Below are 19,380 nucleotides of genomic sequence, written 5' to 3' on the forward strand. Positions count from 1 at the left end.
CCTGTGCTCCCACATGTTTTATTTTCCGTGATTTTCTCTGTAGGTTGCATGCTGGTTCATAAGCAAACCATCCACATCACCCATTTCATGATTTTGCTTACTACACTTTTCTGCCAATCTTAATATCTCCTGACTTTCAGAAATTGAAACTTCCTACTTTTCAAAGTTCATTCTAATTTCCATCGTTTTTATGACAATTTTCTTATTCTTTAATGAAATGAATGGTTTCTCTTTTTCTGGATCCTGACTGACCTCTTTAGAAATGCCTGGAATGGTTTATCAAATACCGTCTAATATTCTGATATTTATATTCTTCTCTAATCCTCATAAATTGATTAGGTGATAAAGTAAAGACTCAGCTTTGAATCTCCTTCAGTGCCTAGCAAAGTATGTAGTGGATTTAATGCATATATCAACTGTTTGATCTACTTAAACTAAATCAGTTAATGCGAGCTGGTATGGAAAGAGTAATAAAGGAAGGGCAGTAATATGACTCTCAGTTGAATTTTTCTAGCTGTTCTTAATACTCTTTACTTTTGCCAACAGATGGATAAGTAGCAGGTCACAGGGTCAATTTTAAAGATGTGGATTTGGTTATAATTTTGAATGGGCATCAGCACTTTATTGTGAATAACTGTGTGGAAATGTCATTTAGTTGTATGCACTTAGGCAGAGAAATATTCGTTTAAGATGATGGATAGCAGATAATAATATTAATTTATTTCTTCATGCATATTTTTAAATACAGATATTGGTAGGACAGTCTAGCACATTGAAAATATACTAGGAATATTCCATTAAAAGAAGAGAAAGTGCAAGTAAACTGTAAGATAATTTTAAGTTTTATTTTATAATTTCACTTTCATATTTTATTTCTATGAAAAAACAGAATAGGTACAACCTATTTAGAATTATTGAGTTTTTTTTTAATTAATTTATTTTATTTATACAAGCACTGGGTACAGTAAGAAGCGCGGAAGGGTGAGAGAATTCACCAGAGCCAGAGTGGGGAACAGAACAGGCAGACTAACAAAATACACTGCTGAGGGGAGCAGCGGGTGGCAAGAGAGGTCTGCCCGCCATGTGGGACCCTCACCTGGTGGCCAGGGATCGAACAGGTGCTGCAGAAGCTGCGGGCAGGTTCGCAGCCCAGTGCTCAACCGCTGCGCCACCAGGGGAGGCCCAGAATTACTGAGTTTTAATGAGCCCAGGTATGCTTAGAGAAGATGATTAGATATTGCTTCCTAATTTTCCACTTTCTGATTTTAACGTTTCTTTTATTAAATAAACATTTATTAGGCTATCAAATATCATTTTATACTTGTCTCTGGAGGAAAACAATTGCAGAACATAGTGTAACAGGGTGGTCCCCAGGGAAAGGGGGGTTTCCTGGTACCCTGCCCCACCCAAGGAAGGGTGGAGTTAATCAGGGAGGAGGAAAAGCTGGAGAGGAGAGAGGAGGAGGAATGAAGAAGATGGAGAGCAGGACGGAGAGCTGGAGGAGGCACATGGAGCAGAGATACATAAAGAAGCTGCACTTGCTTCTCCACCTTGGACTTGTACTAAGGACTTGGGGGACATGGAAGCAGACACTTGAAACAGATATGGGTGAGAGACCTGTGGGGAAGTTGAAAATGGCGGCATTTATCTTGATTCTGATCTTGCTCTTTTCCTTCCAGATCTGTCTGGCCCCTTCTGCCCCTTTCCTATGGGTTCCCACAGGAAGTGCCTTAGATTTATGACAAGCTTTGGGCCTCAATAGTCTTGCTTTGGGCCAAACCTACTTGTCTGGGCATTTACCCAGAAGGGGATGGGTAACTTTGGGTGTTATGTGTGAAAACTATTTTCCCTATTCTTCCCTTCTCTTTATTAAACACTCGTTGTGTTAAAGTTCCTTTCTGGGCCTCCCTGGTGGTACAAGGGGTTAAGATGCAACTTATGAAGCTATCCACAGCCACTCCAGCATAAGTTTAATCCCTGGCCAGGGAGCAACCCACATGGTGCAGCAGACCTCTCCTGACTTGCCCGCTACTCCCCTCAGCAGTGTATTTCAGTCTATCTTCCTGTTCTGTTTCCTACTCTTGTCTCTGGTGAATTCTCTCCCCCCACCCCCATACCTCTGGCCTGCACCCCAGTTCTTGTATGTATAAATAAATAAATCTTTAAAAAAATAAAGTTCCTTTCCATTAAAGGTCTTACACACTAGAGTATATTTTGTCTTGGTGAGGTAGATTGCATAACCTATTTAGAGTGGTCAGGTTTAGGGTACTCTGGGGTATCCCTCACCCTGCCTGATAACAATAATATTGAATAAATTCCTTATTTCACATGTTGCTTTAATACTACAGAATTTGGTTTGTAGTTTCTGGCAAAATCTAACAAAGCTATTGTAGGGAAATATAGCTTAGGTCTTCAAAATACAATATAGTGTACATTTCTGAAATCTAAGACATCATTGAACTGAAAATAACTTCCACATTTAATGAAATTTTGTCTTTTTTATTTTATAGGATACTTAGAAGTTAGTGTATACACTGCAAGGTAACACTAAACCAAAAAATCTAGGAAGTCATTCTTCCCAACGTAGAGACTTGGCAGTTTTTCAAGGTATTTTCTGTATATGGCTGTTTCCTACCTCTGGTTGCTGAGTCAGACTAAAATGTATGGTTCAGGAACCCCTTTAGGGTATTTACCTTGGCAAATTAATAAAGGTTGTCTCTATCCTCCCTCTAGTAATAGGAGCATCTGCTCTAAGCTAGACATGGTGTATATATTATCTCATTTCAGCTTCAGTTTGTTCTCATATTTGCATGAGCAAATATAAGTATGTAATATCTAAGATAACAAAATTGTGTATCATATTAGATTATCAATATTAAAAATAATATCCCATGCGGACAAGGGCTAACATGACTGATACTAATGAAGAAGTGAAGGAAAGCATCTGTTTTCTTAATACTTAAGTTTGGTTTTGGGATTTTTTATTGAAATTAAATTTGTTAGAAAAATAAGAAACAAAATTAGAAGAGTATTGGAGACTATCAATGGGCTGGATAGTATTAATGGGATAATGTAAACATAATAATTAATAACACATTTTTATTGCCATTTTATAAATGGAAAATTATGGCTTAGAGCAACCAAACACCCAGGGCACACAGTTTATATATAACAGACTTAGAATTTATTTATTTACTTTTTTAAAAAAGATTTAATTATTTATTTATACAAGAACCAGAGGACAGGCCAGATGCACAGGAGGGGGAAGATTCACCAGAGACAGAGCAGGAAACAGAACAGGCAGACTGATGAAATACACTGCTGAGGGGAGCAGTGGGCGCGACAGGAGAGGTCTGCTTTGCCATGTGGGACCCTCGCCTACCCACCAGGATTGAACTGGCACTGCAGAGGCTGCGGACAGCTTCACAGCATGGCACTCAGCCACCTGAGCCACCAGGGGAGGCCCCAAACTTAGAATTTAAACCAATGTCCATGTGACTTAAATGCTGTTGTTTATTTTATTTCATTTTTGTGTAGAGGAACTGGGGTATAGGCCAAAGGTGCATGGGGTGAGAGGATTCACCAGAGAAAGAGTGGGGAACAGAACAGGTGGATCTACTGAAATACACTGCTGAGGGGAGCAGCAGGTTAGACAGGAGAGTCTGATGTGCCATGTGGGTATCTCCCTGGCCAGGATGGAACTCAAGCCATAGTAGTGACAGCACTGAGACTTACCCAACCCCCATGCCACCAGGGAGAACTGGTCATCTGACTTTAAACCTCATTCTCTTTTCTAATTATACTTCCTCTCATAATAATGTATTTCCTTTAATATAATGTGTTTAACATTATGAAATATAATCCCAGTGACAATCCAAGTAAAACACTGATTTAGACAATAGTTTTAGTAATACAGAACTGTATACATAAGAAAATATTTGCTATCTTTTTAAAAATACATAGATTTTCAAATGTATTGACTTCTATTTACATAAAATTAAGTTCATTTTATAAATACATTCTTGTATCCTATCATTTTCTTATTTCTTTATTATTATGAGAATTTCCCCTGACATGCTTTTATTTCATAGGAATTTAAAAATTCTCTGTGAGGGTAGGTAGAACTGGTATTCCCACCTCAGAAAGAGAAACTGAAGTATATTTTTTGTTAAGTGTTCTCAGTTCTACAATTGGCAGAGCCTAAAGTAAAACTTAATTTCCTGAATGCTAAACTCACTTTATTTCTATTGAGTTACCCAGCTTTAATTCGACTCATATTTGAATATATTTAGCTTAAAATGGTACCTTAGAACTTAGTACTTTTTGATTTCAAAGATTTTAAAGTAAAAATTCTCCTTAAGTATTTTTTTCTTTCATCATAGTGATTAAAGACAAAAAACACAAATATGGATTTTAAGTCCAAGATTCTGAATATAAGGTTCAAACAAATTGTTTTGCCTTTGACATACAGAAAACTTATATTTAAAGAGAAGTGGGTTTTGACTAAATAGGACTTTTAATGGCCACTGTTTTCTAAGATAATCTTCCTAACCCAATGTTTTTATGTGGAGTCACTTCTCTGAAATTGTAAGATCAAATAAAGACATAACATCCAGTCACTTGTTGGGCCGTGGGTCTCCACTTTCAGAGCAAATACTAAGAAATTCATTTTGGGACCTCTCTGGTGGAGCAAGAGGTTAGGACACAACCTATGAAGTTATCCGTAGCCACTGCAGCATGAGTTCATCCCTGGCCAGGGAGCTACCCACATGGCACAGCAGACCTCTCCTGACTTGCCCACTGCTCCCCTCAGCAGTGTATTTCAGTCAATCCATCTGTTCTGTTCCCCACTCTGTCTATGGTGAATCCTCTCACCTCCCACACCTCTGGCCTGTACCCCAATTCTTGAATGCACAAATTAATAAATCTTTATTTAAAAAAGGAAATTCATTTTGAAATGCTCAGTCCCAGGATGCTGAACATTTCTTAAAACATTCTGGAATCATTAATGAGCTTTCACATGCTGCTTTCCATGGGATTTCCCCTATAGGTAATCCCAGTCCATTACACACGAGTAAACATTTGTAAACGTGGTCATGATAATGGTACTTGAATTGTGCACATTCATGAAAGGTTTTCTGAATGATCATTAACTATTTATGCATAGACATGAAACTAATAAAATACTCACACATGGATGGGTTATAAGCATCAGAAAATAGGTTTATAAAGTTTAATGAAACTCTGGCCATTTCTCAAAACTCAGCACCACAGAATACTTACAAAATCTAGGCAATAGTTAAAGAACCCAAATGTCATGCAAATGACATTTAGAGGTATCTCTCTAAAATAAAAGTATTTTGATAATATAGTACATGGTCCAAAGCAGTGAGCAGTGATTTTTTTACAGCATATATTCTATATCATCTGTGTGGAAAATATCTCTGAGCTACTGTTTACTTTCTACAAGAAGGGTGGTGCATTTTGCAGTGCATGTTGGGAAGGAAATAGAATTGAATTGTAGGCAACTATATTCGAAACCTTAATAACCCTGCTACTCTGCTCCAAATACAACGATTTTTTTTTTCATTTACAAAAGCTCTTCCTAAACCACTCACAAAAACTAAACAGAAAGGCTCAGTCAAATGCTGAGTGGTTTCTATTTTCCTCTCTTAAACTCAGAACTCTTCTTTGTCAGAATGTTAATTCTCTATTGGAAATAACAGTGACTTACACTTACTTATGAAACATACTTAGATACTGTTAAAATCCTCTACATATATAGCCTCATTTCATCTTCACACAAATCCCATAATGCAACTATTATTATTATCATCTTCATTTCCTTAACAAGAACTTGGGAGAAAATATGATAAGAATATTGCCCAAGGCTAAATAGCTAAAGAAGCATTACCCTGAGTTTAGAAACTAGATAGTTGACTTCAGAAACTAGATAGTTGACTTTAAAAACAGTGATATTAACACGAGTACACATATTTCTTTTCCCCAGATGTATTGGTTATATACACAGTTCCTAAAGACTCAGAATATTTTATCAAGCATGAAACATACATACACAAACACATATTTAACTGATGGGTATCTATCTACTTTCGGTTACCACAGCAAAAGTCTTAATTGCATATGAAAAGACTGACTATAATAGAATGTAAAACAAATTAATTTGTCTTCCATAACAGCTCTCTAACTCCAGTCTGCTGCATTCCACTAACGAACATCTTGCTTTCCAGACTCCATCTCAGTATACCATTCAAATAGGTAATAAGCTGAGGATTGAAGAGCTGATTTGACCAGCTCTTAACAAATCCTTCTTGTTAATCAGTGTGCAAACAAATGCCTAAAGTGTCCCCAAATGATCTCCATCTATTGTTATTCACGTCTTCAGTGTGGATGAAACTAGTGACTTTCTTTAACCAACTGAATATGCCAAAGTTGATGGACTATCACACTATGATTAGGTTATAAAGGATTGTGACTTCATCTTGCTAGCAGATTTTTTTTTTGACCTTATTGAATTGCATACCATTAAAGAAAAACACAGGGCATGAAACTTTGGGCAGTCACTAGTCAAAAATCAGTGAAGAACTGAGGCCTTTGGTGCAACAGTCAGCTAGGAATTGAATTCTGCCAACAGTCAATTGAACTTTGGGTTCACTGTACTGCAATCAACAGCTTAATTACAGTTTATGAGAGACATTAAAGTAAAGGATTTTATATATGTCTGTGTGTATGTGTCTGGGAATAGATGTCATAAAGACAGAGGGGGCTATTTTCACTGTTGATCTTGGGTACTGATTAATAATGCAATTCATAGAAAATGGAAAAAACTCTCATTTTGCTATGTCAAAGATCCCCCTGTTTTGATGAGCTAATCTAAACTTTCTGTGGGATGCACTAAGGATTGAAGGCTCCATTATACTGTGAATCCCTACATTGTAAAAGAGAACTCTAGTGCTATCTTTGTCCCTTTTATGCTTTATAGGAACAAGGAAAAGTGGGTTTTTTTTTTTTTAACTACAGTAGTAGTTCTCATTTTTTCTGACTACAGAACTAGTTCTCTTTAATACACAAAATGATGAAGAAGTAAACTGCAAAAATAAAATTCATTCAGAATCATTGAGCCACTTGGCCAAAGGCTGTGTGTGTGTGTCCCTCAAAAAAATCTTCCTGCAATAATTAAGAGAGCAAATTCTGAAGAGGATAATTACACACACATCCTCACTTTAGCAAGGGATATACTACTTTTATTTTATTTTTTTAAGATTTATTTATTTATTTATTTATACAAGCACTGGGTATAGTCAGAAGCGCAGGAGGGTGAGAGAATTCACCAGAGCCAGAGCAGGGAACGGCACAGGCAGATCGACAAAATATACTGCTGAGGGGAGCACTGGGCATGGCAGGAGAGAGGTCTGCGCGCCATGTGGGACCCTCGCTGGCAGCCAGGGATTGAACCGGTGCTGCAGAGGCTGCGGGCAGCTTTACAGCCCAGCACTCAACTGCTGTGCCACCAGGGGAGGCCCTATACTACTTTTAAATGATGCAAATAAAATACTAAATTCTATCTATGGGTAATCTCTACTTCATAATCCTAAATGGAAAAATTCACTGGTCATCACAGCTTTTTTTTTAATCAGAGAATTTATATGTGATCCTGCCTGAGCTCTACAACTTTCTGATTGTAAATGAAAAGCCTACTTGAGAGCACTTGACTATGTTATTAAGGATGAATAAAATGCAAAACACTGATTTTTGGTCTAGAAAAATTCAAAGGAAAAAAGCTAAGGCATACCAGCAAACTGTACCCAGGGTTTCTCAAGGAAGAGAATCAGATTGAGTGTAGTTACATTTACCAAAATGAAAAATAAACGGGAGAGAAGTTTAGAGTCCTGGAATCTATATGCACATATACCTCTACACATACATACACACACACACACACACACATACACACATATATGATTGAAGGTAAAAATTAAAAATAAGCAATTTCTACTATTATAATATAAGTAGGACTTTTACCATTAAACTATTCAGGTTAGTTTAAATCACAGCTGCTAAAAATAATTTCCAAAATGCATTCTTCATTGAGTTTCTAATAAAAAAGCATCATTACCAAGTATTAATATTTTCCTTGGCGCTTAAAATTAAACAGACCACCGTAAATATTTTCTTAGCTGAGAAATATAGAGACATATTAGAATGAACATATTTGTATCAGACACCATACTGATGCTTTGATGTAGTATATTTCTGCATGGATCAATAATTTCTAAAATAGACAAATAGACTAATGAATTAGGTACAGACCTTGGTACTGCACTTCCATCAGATATTTCCTTGCCATTAAAATAGATTGTGGGGCATAATTAGTTCTTTGGCAGAACTGTAAATATATAATCAGCCTTTGCCAGACCTATCTTAACTCTACGTTGCCTAAGTGTATCTCCTGTAAGGCCAACAGACAGTATTCATAGGAGCTGTTTTGCAATCTTTTTTAAGCTAATATATATCTTTCTGATAGTATTTCTTGCAACATTTACACTTTAATTTTACAGATTTTGAAACTAATTATAAACCCTGAACTTTAATGTAGTCTATTATTATTTATTTGATGATGACATTTAGAAATTCATTGTTACCTGTGCTTCTGAACTCAACACATGTATTTTGAAAAATTCTTAATAGTTGCAAGCTAAGAAACTTTCAAAGAAAGAAATTTGAAGGTTTTTGTGTTTTTTTGTAGAATTTATTTCAAGTTGCTAAAAATGGTAATGTACAAATATGAATAAGTACTTATCTATACTATGGTTGTGTTTTGCTTCACCTATAATGGACATTTACAAAAAAAAAACAAATGAGAAAAAAGTTATTTGTGAGAAACTGGTAAAAATTAAAATGGAAAAAACACTCAACACATGGAAACTTGAATCCCTGAAGAAGAAAAACAACGCTATAAAATAAAACAACTATAGTACTAAACTAACATTTTAAAAGTTTCCCTTAAAAAATTGAAACTACATATGAAGTAAACACATCATATATTGGACAATAGAAACACAGAAAAGCAACACTAACCACAATAAAAATGACTGAAATTTGAAATAAAAATTTTAGATCAATAACTGAAATAGCTAGTTATTTATAAGGGAAAGAAAATAAATTATCATTAGTGTTTTTTAGTGTTGATAGTTTAGTTCAGAGGAAAATGAGTAAACATTCCAAAGGCTCAAGGGAAAAATAATATAATAAAGCCACTCTGAGATCAAATGGTAAATAATCATGAAAAGAAAAACACATTTTCTTGCTTAAACACAGACACACATATGTCTGTGCAGAATTGCATACACACAAAAACTGTATACACACATTTATGCTCATACATCACATATTGTACAAAATTAAATTAAAATTAAACTGCTATTTCAGAACAGAAAATTTTCAAAAATAATTCATGCTAATTATAGTCCTTCTTTATCTTTTCAATGTATCAATTTTCACTATATAATTTATACTTTAGGGAAAATACACTGGCAAACTTTGACTAATTTATTTTTCAAAAAGGAATATGACTAAAATTATCTTTAAGCCGGGCCTCCCCTGGTGGCGCAGTGGTTGAGTGCTGGGTTGTGAAGCTGCCCGCAGCCTCAGCAGCACCAGTTCGATCCCCCCGGCTGCTGGTGAGGGTCCCACATGGTGCACAGACCTCTCCTGCCATGCCCACTGCTCCCTCCAGCAGGGTATTTGGTCCGTCTGCCTGTTCTGTTCCCTGCTCTGCCTCTGGTGAATTCTCTCACCCATCCGTTCTTCTGACTGTACCCAGTGCTTGTATAAATAAATAAATAAAATACTATCCTAGGGCCCCAACCCAGACCGATTAAAAAAAAAAAAAATCTTTAAGCCATCAAATAGATTTACATGTATGAATTGACAATTACATATATTTTTAAAAACTTTTTAAGAAATTATTATTAAGAACCAATTGTTTTTCTTGAAAACCAGTAAATAAAAAGAATCAAGCATTTATTTTCACTTTGCTACATGAAGTCAGTATCACTGAATATCAAACAGATTAGAATTGTCTCTTTATATTTGTTAATAGGTGAAAAGAATAAGACTATCCCTATCTAGCAACCCAAATGAGATAAATGATGTAGGCACTGTAATTCAACAGCCACTAACTTTATAAGAAAGGGACAAGACAAGAAGACATTAGACACGTCATCATAAAAAAATACAATAATTTGGCAAAGTGGTCACATATATGTCTGATCAACCTTATGGGTGAGACTTCCAATTTGAAGGGTTATATAAGATATAGGTCAAATACTCTGGCTCTTCAATAGATAAAGTTTAAGGGTAAAATGTTAAATGAAAATGTATAAAATAAGAGCCTTAAAATATATAATAATTAACTATGAAAATAAAATAGAAGGTAGTGATGATTATATAAATTCAATAATTATTTATAAGAGGAGGGAAATGTTGGGCTGCTGCTACTTGATGAGAATTCTGTCTTTAAAGGTGATGACAGGACATTTCTTCAGTAAAGACTGCCTGAAACCAGCAGAAGGCTCCCTGAGGAGCCAGAGGTGAGCTGGGAAGTTTGCCTACACCAGGCCCCTTCTGGCCTGCAGGCCAAGCCCAGAGGGGGAGGGGAACCTACCACCTGAGCAGACCGGGCACTCAGGGAGTGCATCCCACATCGCCATTTTAGAACAGTGCATTTCTTCAGTAAAGACTGCTTGAAACCTACAGATGGCTCCCAGAGGAGCCAGAGGGTTGCAGAGAAGTTCACCCAAGATGCCTGCCAGTCCCAGCAACACAGTGTCCCAATGCATACGGCAAATTAGAAAACAGACAGTAGGGAGTAGAAGAACCACACACAACCTAGCAACTCCTCAGGAAAAAAGCACACACAAAAAGAAAACCACCCCCCAGATTGCAACAACAGTAACATGGAAGAACATCTGAGCCTTCCAGAAAGAGAATTTAAAATTGCCATGACTAAAAAAATGACAGAAGTCATAAAGGAAAACAATGATAAGGGAAAAATAATCAACGGTCAGAAGAATGAAATTGAGTCCCTAAAGAGGGAAGTAAAAGAAATGCAGGAAATCAAAGAATTAATGGAGGGGCTAAAGAACTCTGGGAAAAGCAATGAAAGCAGAATAGATGAAATAGAAGAATGAATAAGCACTCTTGAAGACACAGAAATAAAAAGAACCAAAACAGAAAAGGAAAGAGAAGTACGAAGGAAAAAGACCGAAGAAAGACTTCGGGAACTATCTGACTCCATGAGGAAAGGAAATATAAGAGTTACAGGAATACCAGAAGGAGAGGAGAGAGATATAGGAACAGAGAAAATATTCAAGGAGATAATTGAAGAGAACTTCCCAAATGTGAAGAAGGAGCTGAAAATTGATATACAAGAAGCAAGAAGAATACCAAACTTCCACGATGAAAGGAAAAATACAGCAAGACACATAATAGTAAAGCTCCCAAGAATCCAGGATAAGGAAAAAATAAACAGGATCATAAATGAAAGTGGAGAAATCACAACGGACACAGCAGAAATCAAAAGAATAATCAGTAACTACTATGAACAGTTATATGGAAAAAGTTCAACAATCTAGAGGAGATGGACAAATTCCTACAACTCTACAATCACCCAAAGCTAGATAAAGAAGAAATAGAACACCTAAACAGACCAATTACAAGCAGCGAAATTGAAATGGTATTTAACCAAAGGAAATAGAAACATGCACCCCTATGTTTATAGCAGCACTGTTTACAATAGCTAAGCTTTGGAAACAACCCAAATGCCCAAAAATAGATGACTGGATCAAGAAGATGTGGTACATATATACCATGGAATATTACTCAGCCTTCAAAAAAGATAAACACATGCAATTTGCAGGAACATGGATGGAGCTAGAAGGGATCATGTTCAGCGAAATAAACCAGAAAGAAAAAGAAAAATACCAGATGGTCTCACTCATAGCAGGAATCTAGAAAACTTAAATAAGGGACCAGGAAAATGAACAACTATAAGAAAGTGAAAATCAAAATCAACAAAAAACTATGAACCAGAGACACTCTATGGGGGATGGGGTTGGGGAGGGTAGAGATTGGGGTCAAAATAAGGGGATTGCAATTGTAGGGGGAATATAAAAATAAAATTTATTTAAAAAAATAAACTAAAGGTGATGACAGGGCCTCCCCTGGTGGCGCAGCGATTGAGCGCTGGGCTGTGAGGCTGCCCACAGCCTCTGCAGCGCCGGTTCGTTCCCAGCCGCCGGCGAGGGTCCCACAAAAAAATAAATAAATAAAAATAAATGAAAGTAGCTGTTTAAAAAAATAAAAAAATAAAGGTGATGACAACAAGTGTTTACACATTTTAATACTCATTAAGCTATACCCATTTTATGATAGCCTATGTCTCTGTTTTGCATTATAATAAAAAATAGTGAAAATGAACACTACATTTTGTCCAGTAGCATTATAAATATTTATGTTCATGCCATTTTTCTATTCAGTGTCTATAAATACCTGATTAACACTGTGTAATAGACAAATAGAAACCATAACATAATATAAACAACAATCACTACCACTTATTGATTATTCTGCTTCCCCGTTGCTATTTTTTTTTAAAGATTTATTTATTTATACAAGAACTGGGGTATAGGCCAGATGTGCGGGAGGGTGAGAGGATTCACCAGAGACAGAGCGGGGAACAGAACAGGCAGATGGACGGGGTGAGACAGGAGAGGTCTGTTGTGCCATGTGGGTTATCTCCCTGGCCAGTGGGGATCAAAGCCACACCCAGAGGCTGCAGACATCTTCACAGTGCAGCTCTCAACCACCTGCGCCACCAGGGAGGCCCTCCCCCACTTCTATCTCCCCCACCAAGCCTTACACATTCCTTCAGGCTAAAAATTTTATAAAAACAAATCTAATTTCCTGTTTCAGTTTCCAGACACCCAAGAAGCCCTAAATTCCATACTCAAATTCTGATTCTAAAAAGTAGAAATATTGTAGCTTTATGTTGTGATTCCAAGTGCCATCACCCCACCACACTCTACCCATTCCCTTCTATTCGGTCAATTATCTTCAGGCTAATAGTTGAAACACAAGGATAAACTGGTGCAATTCCCCTCCTTTGGACTCAATTTCCCTCCAGTTTACATTTGCTTTAAGTTTATCTCCTTTCTTTCAAAGTATTACTGTCTTAACATTTTGCCTAAATTACATTATCTGAGTAATAATTACATCATAAGAGTTACACTAAAGAAAAAGCCAGAGATTTTTTTGATGAGTGGGGTGACTAATTTTGATGTTTTTAACCAAATGTTTGGTTTCAGTTAAATACCAGGTGAGAGTGCACTCTTGTTAAGAGAATACTTTCAAAGAACAATGAATAACATGACTTTGGCAAAGTTGACTTTGCCAAGATTTCTGTAGGGAAATATGATAGTCAATAGTTTTGATGAAGGGGATGATTAAATATATGTAGATTCATCCAGAGTGTTGAAATGCAGAGTCATTTCAAACAGACCAATCAATAATTACTTTGATACACTGGAGGGAAAAAAAAAAAAAACACTATTACTAGAAATAAGTATATACATTTAGAACGGAAGAGGAATTTGTAGGAATTTGTATTATTACTTACATACTCAAAATAAGACTGACACATTATGAATCATACTGTGTTACAACACAGGATTTTTATGTCATATATGACAACTGTTTTTGTAGTGATGATTTCATGTGAGCTTGCCAAAATCTATAAACATTTTTATAGAACAAAGTATTCTTCATTTAATTTCTTTGGTCAACATTACATTTTTTTTTCTATCCTGAGCCAAAACATGTTATAAGTATTTTAAAATTTATTTCCTAAATTTCCAATGAATTCTGTTCTTTCCCCCTCATTTAGCTATCACTTAATCATCAATGTAACAGGCCATTCATATCACAAAAGATTTAAAAATAAATATTTGGGTCAGAGTCAACTATATCAGACACTCAAAGGAAGGTATGTGGCAAAAAATGTTACTAAAATAAATAAACTTGCTAGAATTCAGTTTTCAGTAGGGTTTGATAAGACACTATTGCGTGTTCATACATCTCTAGCAAATTTTACGATTTCTGAGAACAAAGGCTATTTTTCCAACTTCTCTGGTAATTAAAATGTTGATTTTACTTGGATTTTGCAGAAAGATATGGACAGAAATCTCTTATCTTCTTCCAAACTTGGACATTACACCTGATTCTTGTATTCTTTCTTTATATTTCTCACCAAAATATAGAGTTATGTGCCCTTAATAAAACAGTTAAAATAAGATGGAAAGACCCTTTCAGGCTGGATATGGAAGAACTATATGAAGTAACTTCCCACCCCAAAACCATAAGCCATGAGTTTGATATCAATCATGAACAATACATGATTTTTTTTTTATATGAAGCCACAAAGACTGATGGATGGTGTTTGTTCACGCCTGAGTCAATTTTATACAAAGCAGTATAGAAGAAATAAATACCTAGACAGTTTGTCAAATCTTGGGGATATATCCTCTGGTGATTAACTTACCCAACTTTTTTACCTTTAATAATTATAACTCTTTAAATTCCTGTCTATCTTTTAAAAGATCAATTGAGGGATGTCATGAAGCATGTGCAAATTTGATGGGTTGGGTTTACTAATTTTATTCCATTTTAAATGTATCTGTATTTCCAGTAATAGACTGAATATCAAAATTTTTGGTTTTCTGAAACACTGATGCAACTATTCGAGTTCAGTCACCTAGTGTTTCTGGATTTCTGTTCTGTGTAGAATTAAGCTTTTTAACAGGAATTGTTCTGATTAGTTTTTATGCAAAATATATCACCCCAAACTCAGTGGTATAAAAGAAAAAAAATAAAATTGCATATGTTCATAGATTCTGTAGGTTAGAAATTTAGAAAGCATAGAGAAGAAGCAAATTTTTTTTTGCCCCAAGATTGCCTGGCTGAGAAGACACAAAGCTTGGATGTGACTCAATACCTTGATGCTAGAATCAGATAAAACTTGCTTATTCATACATCTCATCTCAGGACTATGAAATTCAAAGAGTAGGATGCTAACCACAGAACCTATTACACATGCCCTCTTCATGTGGATTGATTTTTCTTGAGGTTTGTGTTAAACAGACTTTTTAAATAGCTGCTAATAGCCTCAAGAACATGTGTTCTAGCAAACAAGATGAAAGATCTAGGCCAGTTAGCCAGTTAGCTTGAAAATTAGGCATTGTGGGCATTGTGACTCCTGCCATATTCTATTCATTGGTTATAAGTGAAATACATTTTACCCGGAATGAAGGAGACGGGACACAAACACACACACACACACACACACACACACACACACATCCCTATCTCCAACTCCCTCCCAACTCTGGAAGACACAAGAACCTATGGCAATTTATTTTAAAATTATCATAGTTGGGAACCCCATGAGCTTCTTGAAGCATATGAACAACCTGAAATTATACACAAAATGGTTTCTGTATGTGTGTTTTCATTTCTGAGTGGGTCTGAAACTTTCATTCTAGAAGATGAAATTTCATCAGAATGTCATTTTTGTGATTGTTGATGCAGTTAGGACATTAGTAAAGTGAGCAATTTTACTCATACCCATGGATCATTTTTTTTTTAATAGAGGCATGTTTTATTTATTTATTTATTTGTTTGTTTTGTTTGTACATGCACTGGGTACAGTCAGAAGCGCGGGAGGGTGAGAGAATTCACCAGAGCCAGAGCAGGGAGTAGAGCAGGCAGAAGGACCGAAGTACACTGCTGAGGGGAGCAGCGGGCGGCAGGAGAGGTCTGCGCACCACCTCCTCCGGTGGCCGGGGAGCAGCCGGGGATCGAACTGGCGCCGCAGAGGCCGCGGGCAGCTTCGCAACCCAGCGCTCAACCGCTGCACCACCGGGGAGGCCCCCCATGGATCATTTAAAGTAAAAAGTCCTGCAATGGTGTAGAAGGATAAATGACTACAAACTAAGAGGGAAAGCTCTATATAGAATACCTGGATTCACTTACTTTTCTACTTTTCTATCTGGTCCTTTAAGAGTGTTGCCATAACCCAGGGATAATTTTCTCCAGAAGTTCTGAGTACATTCTTGATAAAATTATTTCAACCAGAATAAGATACTGGTGTTTTTTTATATTTGAATAGATCTCCATAACACTTTTGGAGATTTAGTAGTAGCTCTCGTTTTATGATTAAAAAAAAAAAACTACAATAACAGTGATAGATAACACATATATTTTTAACCATGGTTGATATGTCTTTTTAAAAATGCTTTTTGACTGAGATGCAGAATATCATCTGAGAATAGATACTAGGGTTTCTTGCAGTTATTATGCTCATAGTCTAGCAGTAAATTTTATTTCCTCTTGATAAGAAGTGTGATTGTTCAGGGAGAAATAGGACATGGCGTGTTTAACAAAGTATACTGACTCTGTGAAGCCATTTTCTTGCTGCTCACCTTTCCAGGACTGACTGGATTCTCTTTTCAAGGTAACTGGCCTAATTTTAAATTCAGGGAGGAGTCTACATTTGGGTTTGATTTAAAAAATAATATATATATATATATTATAATATATAATATATATAATATAATATATATATATATATAAGCTGAATAAAGCAGTGACAGCAGCAATTATATATGTGCCTATCAGATTTACAACCTTATGTATATTGATATATTCATTTTAAATTGTTAGAAGATACCTCTTAGAGAACAACAGCTCTTAGCTTAACAAGGGTAGGGAGGATTGCTCATGAGACAGGACAATATGTTCCAGGCAGAGTTGAAGGATGGATTAAAGCAGGGTATACATAAACTACTACATTGAAGTAATTAGTGATACAGCAGATAGGTTGAGGTCATATTATAGTTTGTGAATGTGGGACCACTGCCTATTTTGACTTGGGTAAGTATATATTAAAACTGTGAGTTAAGAATATTACCCTTGAGAGAAGATTTCCATTAGGAGGAAGTATGGGATGAATGGGAAGCCTCGTATGACACTAAAGACTGAGATCTGATTTTTCCATCTTGGTCAGATGCTGTCTCTCCAAATCACCGAAACACTGAAGTAGATTTGCAATATTTGAGAAAATATGAAGAAACAGTGATTTTCTATTCTACACAACCAAGGGGAAAATCCACATCATATCTTTTCTTTGGTAGTGTCTTTTATGAATTTTTTTAACTTTATTATGTGTTTGCTTATACATTGTACTTCTGTTTAATTATTTGAATTATCAAAAGAAAGATTTAGAACTCATCTTTTTAAATAATCCTTGAATCACAGCTTGCAGAGACAAACTACTGAAGTACAGTGAATTCTCACAAAATAATAAGAGAAAAGGCAATGAAATATTAATGCAAAATAAAACAGGAAGCAGAAAGAGTCCTGATTAAGAGTGAGCAAATCTTAAGACACAATGTGACAGAAAGTGAGGCTTGGATTCATATGAATATATTAATGTTCATTGGGAAAATAGGAGACAATGTTCTAGAAAGATTAAAAGTAGACAAATAGGATATGAAGTTATTTTTGTTCTAAGAAATTTGACTTTGGGGATAGAATCAAAACTTTTCTGAACCATACTAGATTACTTTTTTAGATGACCAGTTTGAAGATGTTGACCTTTAACTTATAGTCATACTCATAAATATGATGCTTGTTTCCATATAATGTAGTTTTCCCATTGTACAGAGAAAGGCCAAATTAAACTATGTGTGGTCTAACACTGCATATTAAGGGTATAAAAAGTGAAGAGAAAAAAATGTTGATGTAGGGCCTCCCCAGTGGCGCAGTGGTTGAGTGCTGGGTTGCGAAGCTGCCCGCAGCCACTGCAGCGCCAGTTCGATCCCCGGCTGCTCCCTGGCCACCGGAGGAGGGTCCCACATGGCGCACAGACCTCTTGTGCAGCCCACTGCTCCCCTCAGCTGTGTACTTCGGTCCTTCTGCCTGCTCTGCTCCCCGCTCTGGCTCTGATGAATTCTCTCACCCTCCCGCACTTCTGACTGTACCCAGGGCTTGTATAAATAAATAAATAAATCTTTAAAAAAAAGTTGATGTAGATCTAATAAGCTAGATATGATCACAAAAACAGTTAACATGCAGATTTTAATTTAATCTGTTGAATATAATTTCTGGTGAATAGATTAAATAGGAATTTGTGTGGCGGCTCCTGAGAGCAATGTTACAATTGCCACAATCTCGCATCACTAATGGGTGGCTGTGCTGTCTTGGCACAATGCTCTCTGCCCCTGTGAGCTGGACTGGACAGTCAATGACGGGTAAGATCAGGAAGTGAGTCCTGACAACCTAAGACAGACGCAGTCCCCGAGGGGATTTTGGTTCCCACCTGTTCATCCGTGTAAAACAACAGGAACAAACAGGCCTGTGAATGATTGAGGCACCACTTAAATATGTTGCCAGTAACTAAGCTCATAATAAAGGAATGTAACCATGGAAACAGACTATAATGCGTGTAGTAAACAAAATAATCAAATATAAAAATAAATATAAGCTAAAAAGATATTAATAATAGAAAATACATAATCATAATAATGAATCAAAAGATCTAGAACACACCTCCAGCAGGGAAAATAACAGTATGAAATGTTCTTGATTTATATGATTTTGTGAAAAATAATAAGCAATATGTAATGATATGTGTTACGGTGATTACGTATACTTTGATAATGATTAACCAGATTTTGTGCAAAAACAATGAAAGTAATTATAGAGAAAATGTATAAAAAGAGAAGACTGCTTTCAATAAATTGCACTCAGATTTTCACTCTCCCTTGAGTGTGTCTGTGTGTCATTCTTTCTTGTCCCTCGCCCTAAGTCCTTCGACCACCTTTAGCTCATTCTCAATTCACCCTGAGATTGTCTCAATCTCCCGCCACCGCTGGGCTGGTCCGCGGCAGGTGGCGCCCCAACGTGGGGGCTCGAGTCCCAAACGGTGGGCCTCAGTGAAGCTGGAAGCATTGACTTTCTCTGCTTTGTGCGCCTGTGTGTTTGTTTGTGTGCGTGTTTGTGTTCGTGTTCCAAGGCTCTTTTGAGCCGCGGAGCCTGTGTGGGCTCGTACCTGCAGTTCCGCGAAGGCCGTTACGGTTTAGTGGGGTCTCCTTTGGGAGTCCGAGACTGGGGTTTATACGGTCACCCCTATACCAAGGCTTTCTAATACTCCCCGAGGAGTACGGTCAGGCGAGCATCGCTGAGTGTTTTTAGTTTCGCTTTCTAGGCGAAAACCTCTCTAGGATTTTTCTTAGGAAAAAG

This window comes from Talpa occidentalis, unplaced genomic scaffold (assembly GCF_014898055.3).
Source record: "Talpa occidentalis isolate TD23 unplaced genomic scaffold, MPIMG_talOcc4v2.1 talOcc4.8, whole genome shotgun sequence".
Taxonomy (NCBI): domain Eukaryota; kingdom Metazoa; phylum Chordata; class Mammalia; order Eulipotyphla; family Talpidae; genus Talpa; species Talpa occidentalis.